Genomic DNA, 9,417 nt, shown 5'->3' with positions numbered 1-9,417 from the left:
TCCACAATAGAATGGTGCTTGTCTATCTTAGCCACTCGGTAGCTCACCATATAAGACGCTTCTAGCCCCTTCTTATTAATTGTATCTGTTGCTTTAATACTTGTCTTACTGCTCTAAAGTCGTCTTTATTCTCGCTCAAAAAACTCCCGTGGCTTATTTTTCAAATTGTCATGTTTCGTTTCTAAATGTCTCCGCAAGAGTGAAGGTTTCCCGTGAGAGAGTAACGGTTAATGTGATTGGATGTTCATTTTTTGACAAGGCTACCTGTATTTGACATTGTGTTGTTATTTTGCTGAACACTAGATGGTTTAATGAGATTTTTGGCAGTGAAATGAGGCTACTCAGGCGAGAGAAAAAAACTCAGCCAAATGTATAGCCCCGTTGGAAAATATAAATGTACTGTTTGAAAATGTGAAAAAAAGAAGAAAAAAACACATTTTATTTTAAATGTGAAGCACATTTTTATTTGGCGTACCCCCGATGTCATTGTACCCCAGTTTGGGAATACCTGTACGACAACATATACTGTATGCATGGAGAAACAGTAGTGATGTGTCTGACATTATAAAATGGCTTTTAGATCTGGTAGTGTTGTGGATTGGTATGATGTAGCATTGCAAGCAACTGTCTGCACTGAGTCGTCCCCTAAAGTTACATGAGCTTGACAGGGACAAACACAGACACACTGAGAGCGTAGTGTGAACATGCATGTACTCTGCATACTGAGCCATAAAAGCAAATGCACAGTCTGGTGTTACAGCATTCATCGTCCTTTAAGCGTAGGTTTACTGTCATGAATCTTGCTCTGGAGGTAGAACTGAACCATTTCCACTAGATGGGCCAGCTACAAAGTCAAAATTGTCTATATCGTAAAAATATAATTTAAGTTTAGGGTTAGGCATTAGGGTTAGCAGTACGGTTAGGTTTAAAATAGATGTTATAACTTCAAATCAAATCAAATTTTATTTGTCACATACTCATGGTTAGCAGATGTTAATGCGAGTGTAGCGAAATGCTTGTGATTCTAGTTCCGACAATGGAGAAATAACCAGAGAGTAATCTAACCTAACAATTCACAACTACCACCTTATACACACAAGTGTAAAGGGATAAAGAATATGTACATAAAGATATATGAATGAGTGATGCTACAGAACGGCATCGGCAAGATGCAGTAGATAGTACAGTACAGTATGTACATATGAGATGAGTGATGTAGGGTATGTAAACATATAAAAGTGACATTGTTTAAAGTGGCTAGTGATACATGTATTACATAAAGATGGCAAGATGCAGTAGATGGTATAGAGTACAGTATATACATATGAGATGAGTAATGTAGGGTATGTAAACATTATATTAAGTGGCATTGTTTAAAGTGGCTAGTGATACATTTTTTACATCTATTTTTCCAATATTAAAGTGGCTGGAGTTGAGTCAGTATGTTGGCAGCAGCCACTCAATGTTAGTGGTGGCTGTTTAACAGTCTGATGGCCTTGAGATTGAAGCTGTTTTTCAGTCTCTCGCTCCCTTCTTTGATGCACCTGTACTGATCTCGCCTTCTGGATGATAACGGGGTGAACAGGCAGTGGCTCGGGTGGTTGTTGTCCTTGATAATCTTTTTGGCCTTCCTGTGACATTGGGTGGTGTAGGTGTCCTGGAGGGCAGGTAGTTTTCCCCCGGTGAAGTGTTGTGCAGACCTCACTACCCTCTGGAGAGCCTTACGGTTGTGGGCCAGGCAGTTTCCGTACCAGGCGGCGATACAGCCTGACAGGAGGCTCTCGATTGTGCATCTGTAAAAGTTTGTGAGTGCTTTTGGTGACAAGCCAAATTTCTTCAGCCTCCTGAGGCTGTCTGTGTGGGTGGACCAATTCAGTTTGTCCGTGATGTGTACGCCAAGGAACTTAAAACTTACTACCGTCTCCACTACTGTCCCATCGATGTGGATAAGGGGGTGCTCCCTCTGCTGTTTCCTGAAGTCCACAATCATCTCCTTTGTTTTGTTGACGTTGAGTGTGAGGTTATTTTCCTGACACCACACTCCGAGGGCCCTCACCTCCTCCCTGTAGGCCGTCTCGTTGTTGATGGTAATCAAGCCTACCACTGAAGTGTCGTCCGCAAACTTGATGATTGAGTTGGAGGCGTGCTGGCCACGCAGTCGTGGGTGAGCAGGGAGTACAGGAGAGGGAACGCACCCTTGTGGGGCCCCAGTGTTGAGGATCAGCGGGGTGGAGATGTTGTTACCTACCCTCACCACCTGGGGGCGGCCCGTCAGGAAGTCCAGTACCCAGTTGCACAGGGCGGGGTCGAGACCCAGGGTCTCGAGCTTGATGACGAGTTTGCAGGGTACTATGGTGTTAAATGCTGAGCTGTAGTCGATGAACAGCATTCTCACATAGGTATTCCTCTTGTCCAGATGGGTTAGGGCAGTGTGCAGTGTGGTTGCGATTGTGTCGTCTGTGGGCCTATTGGGGCAGTAAGCAATTTGGAGTTGGTCTAGGGTGTCGGGTAGGGTGGAGGTGATATGGTCCTTGACTAGTCTCTCAAAACACTTCATGATGACTGACGTGAGTGCTACGGGGCGGTAGTAATTTAGCTCAGTTACCCTAGCTTTCTTGGGAACAGGAACAATGGTGGCCCTCTTGAAGCATGTGGGAACAGCAGACTGGAGATAAGGATTGATTGAATATGTCCGTGAACACACCAGACAGCTGGTCTGCGCATGCTCTGAGGACGCGGCTGGGGATGCCGTCTGGGCCTGTAGCCTTGCGAGGGTTAACATGTTTAAATGTTTTACTCACGTCGGCTGCAGTGAAGGAGAGTACGCAGGTTTTGCTAGCGGGCCATGTCAGTGGCACTGTATTGTCCTCAAAGCGAGCAAAGAAGTTGTTTAGTCTGTCTGGGAGCAAGACAACCTGGTCCGCGACGGGGCTGGGTTTCTTTTTGTAATCCGTGATTGACTGTAGACCCTGCCACATACCTCTTGTGTCTGAGCCGTTTAATTGCAACTCTACTTTGTCTCTATACTAATGCTTAGCTTGTTTGTTTGCCTTGCAGGGGGAATAGCTATACTGTTTGTATTCGGTCATGTTTCCGGTCACCTTGCCATGGAAAAAAGCAGTGGTTCGCGCTTTCAGTTTTGTGCGAATGCTGCCATCAATCCACGGTTTCTGCTTTGGGAATGTTTTAATCGTTGCTGTGGGTACGACATCGCCGATGCACTTGCTAATAAACTCGCTACCCGAATCAGCGTATTCATCATTGTTGTTGTTTGACGCAATGCGGAACATATCCCAATCCACGTGATCGAAGCAATCTTAAAGCGTGGAGTCAGATTGGTCGGACCAGCGCTGAACAGACCTGTTTTATTCTCTGTCTATAGGCAGGGAGCAACAAAATGGAGTTGTGGTCAGCTTTTCCGAAAGGAGGGCGGGCACAGCCTCACCTCCCTGTGCCAGGTAGGAGGGCAGGCACAGCCTCACCTCCCTGTGCCAGCTAGTGAACACTGCATATCTGCCTCCAGTACATGAGTCATCTCAATAAATGCCAACCTGCCCTTTAAGCAGGGCTAACAAGTGTGGAGGAGAGATAGGAGACAAGGTTGAGGCTATTCATGGGTGTCAAAGGGTTGGTTGGTTAGTAACCTGTATAAAAGGATCACTGTGAGAGAAAAAAAGCCACACATCAATGACTGAAGATGTGCTGCTATGCATATTTTACAGGTTAAGGAGAAAGAAGTTTACAAGAGTGTAAGTGGATGTTAGGGGGAGGACAGGAAGGTGGGGGATGGGGAGGCAGGGGAGGATAGGGAGGTGAGGGATGGGGGAGAGAGGGGAGGACAGGGAGGTGAGGGATGGAGAGGTAAGGGTGGACAGGGAGGTGGTGGATGGGGCAGGCGGTGAAGGACAGGGAGGTGAGGGATGGGGAGGCAGGGGAGGACAGGGAGGTGAGGGATGGGAGAGGCAAGGGAGGACAGGGAGGTGAGGGATGGAAGAGGCAGGGGAGGAGAGGGAGGTGAGGGATAGGGGAGGTAGTGGAGGACAGGGAGGTGTGGGTTCCACATAGAGCAGTCAAGGATGGGCCAAGGAGGGAGGAGAGACAGAGAGAAGCAGAAAGAAAGAGAGAGAGAACACAAGATATGGAGGGTGTGAGAGATGTGGAGGGTGTGAGAGAGATTTACTGTAGATGGAGGGAGCAAGAGAGAGATAGAGGGAAAAGGTGGAACAAGAAAAAGAGAGCAAAACATTGAGAGAGATAAGAAAAGAGGAAGAAGCCTTAAAAACATCTCCCGCCCATCCATGAGTGTAAGTACTGTTCTCCTTCCTGTGGTTCAGGCCCTCTTCATGTTGACTTCTCCCTGGTGAAGCACACTAGAGTGGGGAAGGAGGAGGCAGAGGAAGAGAGGCAGGTGGAGAAGGATTAGGTGAATGAGGAATGGGAGGAAAAGGAATAGGAATAAAAGAAGGTAATAAATGATTTTATTTTTCTCTTGTTTCTCTTGTAAACAGAGGTATCAGCCAGTCTGTGACTCCCGGCTTGCCTGACCGCCCACCTCCCTCCCTCCCTCCCTCCCTCCCTCCCTCCCTCCCTCCCTCCCTCCCTCCCTCCCTCCCTCCCTCCCTCCCTCCCTCCCTCCTTCCCTGTCCGCCTCCCTCTCTGCCTCCCTCTCTGCCTCCCTCCCTGTCCGCCTCCCTCCCTGTCCGCCTCCCTCCCTCCCTCCCTGCCTCCCTCCCTCCCTGTCCGCCTCCCTCCCTGTCCGCCTCCCTCCCTGCCTCCCTCCCTGTCTGCCTCGCTCCCTGTCCGCCTCCCTCCCTGTCCGCCTCCCTCCCTGTCTGCCTCCCTCTCTGTCTGCCTCCCTCCCGCCCTCCTTGATACTACTGGAGCTTCACAGAGAAATCACCCTGACAGCCAATTAAAGAGCCTTTCTCTCTCTCTCCCTGATAAGGAGGTTGTTTATATAGCCTGTTAATACTGCTACAGTGGCTGGCACTTAACGCGTGATGAATCTACGTCGATGAGCATTGAAAGTTGATCAACCCCCTCTCCCCTCTGCCCCTGCTCCTTTCTCATCAAGCCAGAGAGAATTAACAGATACGGAGGCCGGGGCCATGCCAAAAGCGCCTTATCGCCAGATTACTCACTAGAATGGTTCAGTGGGTTTTTAATTGAACTAGAAGGATTGTTTTCTGTGTAGTCGCTTAAATTTGAAGGAAAAATGCCGTAGGGAAAGAAGAATACCAGCACTGTCATACAATAAATGAGCACATTGCAAAGTCATTATCTGGTTCTTCCTCCATACAAATGGCTGGTTTGAGGGAGTAGGAGTGAGTGACGAGTGTACTGCATGAAGTGTTTTTGTCTCCCTCCAATATTTTTTTACATTTTTCCCTCAGTCTCTCTCTCTCTCTCTCTATCTCTCTCTCTCTCTCTCTCTCTCTCTCTCTCTCTCTCTATCTCTCTCTCTCTCTCTCTCTCTCTCTCTCTCTCTCTCTCTCCCTCTCTCTCTCTCTCCCTTCCCACAGGCCATGATGATTATTTTCCATTATGGCTTTCCCCTCTGTGCTGGTCGGTCCTGGCCGTCGGCAAGGCAGCTGCTTGTGTGGTATATTCTCCGGCAGGATAAGCTTAATGTCGCTAAATGTTAATAGCATAATCATCAAACGAGGATGAGGATGTCAGGGGGAACCTGCGTGAATGAATAGGACATATTGTACCATAAGACTGATTTGATCAGAATGGACAAGGAAACAAGGAAACAAATGGTTGTCCTTTAGGCTCACTAAAATCAAGTCTGACAGTGTAATCCAGGGCCCAGACAGACAGGCCTCACCATACTAAAATGTTACATATCTTGTTCATTATTTTGTCATTTTGTTTTGTATTTTTTTCATGTGTAAATTGATAAAAATGTGAGTACCAGCCTGGAGACAGTGAAACAAACAGTCATCTCCTTGACATGTGGCGGTTAGTGCTATCCTGGTTCATTGGGACGTCCCTACCCTAACCCTAACCTTTACCCTGTACCCTTCCCCTAACCCTAACCTTTACCCTGTACCCTTCCCCTAACCCTAACCTTTACCCTGTACCCTTCCCCTAACCCTACCCTTAACAATAGCCATAACCCTTACCTAACCATAATCGTAACCCTTACCATAACCCTTACCATAAACCATTTTACATTTCAACTTCAATGGGATAGGGATGTCCCAAGGATCCCAGATAGCACGGACCCAAGTGTTGCCCACAGGATTCCGAGGAAGAGAGAGGACAAAACAGTTCCAGGGTGAAATGTCTTGTTAGTGAGTGTGGACAGCAGCTGATGTGTGTTCAACTGGTGACTTCTCCCCCACCTTCCTCCTCAACTACTGTATCCATTGACCCGTCGGCCTGAGCGGCACGTCCGTCTGGCCAGCGTAGAGCACAGAGTCTAGAGGTGTCTCAGTAAACACACCCATCAGCCCAGATGGCAGGAGGATGTACACCATTTCGTGAACTGTGTACGTGTGAGGGGAAGGGAATAGAGCTAGCAGAATCCTGATGGAAAGTGCTGAGAGAGAGCTGGAGACTGAGCGAGAGAAAGAAAACGAAAGTGAGAGTGAGAAGGCGAGAGAGTTCGACTGTACATTTAATGATGAAAGTTTCATGACGCTAAATCTACACAGACTTTTAGTGTCAGTCAGGATTACTGCTGTAGCCTGAGCAGACATGAATAATAGAATAGAGAGAGAGAGATCCCTGAACACTGTGAAACCAGGAGAGGAGAGTACGGAGAGAAGAGAAGACAGGAGTGAGTGTGCGTCCCAAACGGCACCCAATTCTCTACATAGTTCACTACTCTGGTCTAAAGTAGTGCACTATTTATTATAATAATAGGGAATAGGGTGTCATTTTGGATGCAAACGTACGGAGAGATGAGAGAAGAAATCATCAGGCCCAGATAGATAAATAAATAAGACAATAAATAAGTGAAGAGTAAAACGCCAAGGCTGCAGCTCACACCTGAGAGGGAGGTGACAGAAGTCGTAGTGTAAGGTAAGCCAAGGGTGAGCGACGGAGCAAGTGTCAATGTCTGTGTGTGTTGTGTTAGTGTCTCAGACTGAGATGATGACGAGGGGCATGGGAGGATACATCTCCTTGTGTGAGTAACTTTTGTAAACCTGGCTCATCTTTAAAAAAAATTAACGCTAGGCTACCTGCCTCCCTAACACTGTAACAGACTACACTGCGGCTGAATGAACTGTATACTAGAGGTATACTACTAGAGGTATACTTTCCCACCCGACCCGACATGGATAAATGATTTAATAGAGACCCGTTCCGAATGGACCCACGGATAGACCCGTGCTGGTTCGGATCGGAGAGACCCATTCAGTTTAGAGAGTAGAAAGAAACCTCCAACTGGGCGCTGCCAGCTCCATCAATAAGCAAGCGATATTGGCCAAATGATCCACAGTTACGTGTCCTTAACCAGTTAGAGCTCTAGGGGCGCTATTTCATTTTTGGATAAAAAACGTTCCCGTTTTAAGCGCAATATTTTGTTACGAAAAGATGCTCGACTATGCATATTCTTGGCATTTGATTCAGGGGAGAAAGCATGTGTCCAAGAACGATGTATCAATGAAGAGATATGTGAAAAACACCTTGATGATTGATTCTAAACAACGTTTGCCATGTTTTCAGTCGATATTATGGAGTTAATTTGGAAAAAAGTTTGCGTTTTGAGGACTGAATTTATGGATTTTTTTTGGTAGCCAAATGTGATGTATAAAACGGAGCTATTTCTAATACACAAGGAATCTTTTTGGAAAAACTGAGCATCTGCTATCTAACTGAGAGTATCCTCATTGAAAACATCAGAAGTTCTTCAAAGGTAAATGATTTTATTTGAAGGCTTTTATGTTTTTGTTAATGTTGCGTGCTGGATGCTAACGCTAATGCTAACGCTAAATGCTAACGCGAAATGCTAACTCTAGCTAGCTACTTTTACACAAATTATTGTTTTCCTATGGTTGAGAAGCATATTTTGAAAATCTGAGATGACAGTGTTGTTTACAAAAGGCTAAGCTTGAGAGATGGCATATTTATTTCATTTCATTTGCGATTTTCATAAATAGTTAACGTTGTGTTATGCTAATGAGCTTGCTGATAGATTTACACAATCCTGGATACAGGGGTTTTTTCATAGCTAAACGTGACGCAGAAAACGGAGCGATTTGTCCTAAACAAATAATCTTTCAGGAAAAACTGAACATTTGCTATCTGAGAGTCTCCTCATTGAAAACATCTGAAGTTCTTCAAAGGTAAATGATTTTTTTGAATGCTTTTCTGTTTTTTTGTGTAAATGTTGCCAGCTGAATGCTAATGCTAAATGCTACGTTAGCCATCAATACTGTTACACAAATGCTTGTTTTGCAATGGTTGAGAAGCATATTTTGAAAATCTGAGATGACAGTGTTGTTAACAAAAGGCTAAGCTTGAGAGCTAGCATATTTATTTCATTTCATTTGCGATTTTCATGAATAGTTAACGTTGCGTTATGGTAATGAGCTTGAGTCTGTATTCACGAACCCGGATCCGGGATGGGGAGATCAGAAAGGTTAAAAACTGCCTGTAACAAATTACAAAAAAAACCATTTCATTTCAATGTGTAGCATCTTCAAAACTTGAGTCTACTGTTTTATTGGTTTATACTTTCCTGAAACATGAATGGTCTTTCCTCACAGCTTAGCTGTTGGAGATTTGAGAGCTAAATGCCTCAGGGCATTGCATACATGTAGACCTATAGTCTTAGGTGCCCACTGTATGATATCACTATTGAAAAAAATGAATATGAAGGGAGGCGAGCTTAGGCCTAGCCCTAGACAGACCGAGGGGCAGATAGAGAGATGCCGGCGGCATGTTCCCAACATCGACTTCTTTATACATGTCAGATAAGCTACTACTGCTATACAGATATTTTTTCACATACGTTTATTTCGTAAATATTTTCTTAAATCTATTTTCTCAAAACGGCATTGTTGGTTACGGGCTTGTAAGTAAGCATTTCACGGTAAGGTCTACACCTGTCGTATTCAGTGCATGTGAAAAGTAAACTTTGTTTTGATTTGATATCATCCTACAAGGCAAAAGTTTTAGAACACCTACTCATTAAAAGTTTTTTCTTTACTTTTACTATGTTCTACATTGTACAATAATAGTGAAGACATCAAACTATGAATCATGTATTAACCAAAAAAGTGTTAAACAAATCAAATATATTTTATATTCTTCAAATATCCACCCTTTGCAATGATGACAGCATTTGGACACCTTTGGCATTCTCTCAACCAGTTTCACGAGGTAGTGTTACGCGGAGCGCAGCAGGTGAACCCAAGACCAGACTCAGACGAGGAGACTGGGATGAAGAAACCAAGGTAT

This window comes from Oncorhynchus mykiss, chromosome 20 (assembly GCF_013265735.2).
Source record: "Oncorhynchus mykiss isolate Arlee chromosome 20, USDA_OmykA_1.1, whole genome shotgun sequence".
Classification (NCBI taxonomy): domain Eukaryota; kingdom Metazoa; phylum Chordata; class Actinopteri; order Salmoniformes; family Salmonidae; genus Oncorhynchus; species Oncorhynchus mykiss.
Note: the sequence above shows the minus strand (reverse complement) of the source record.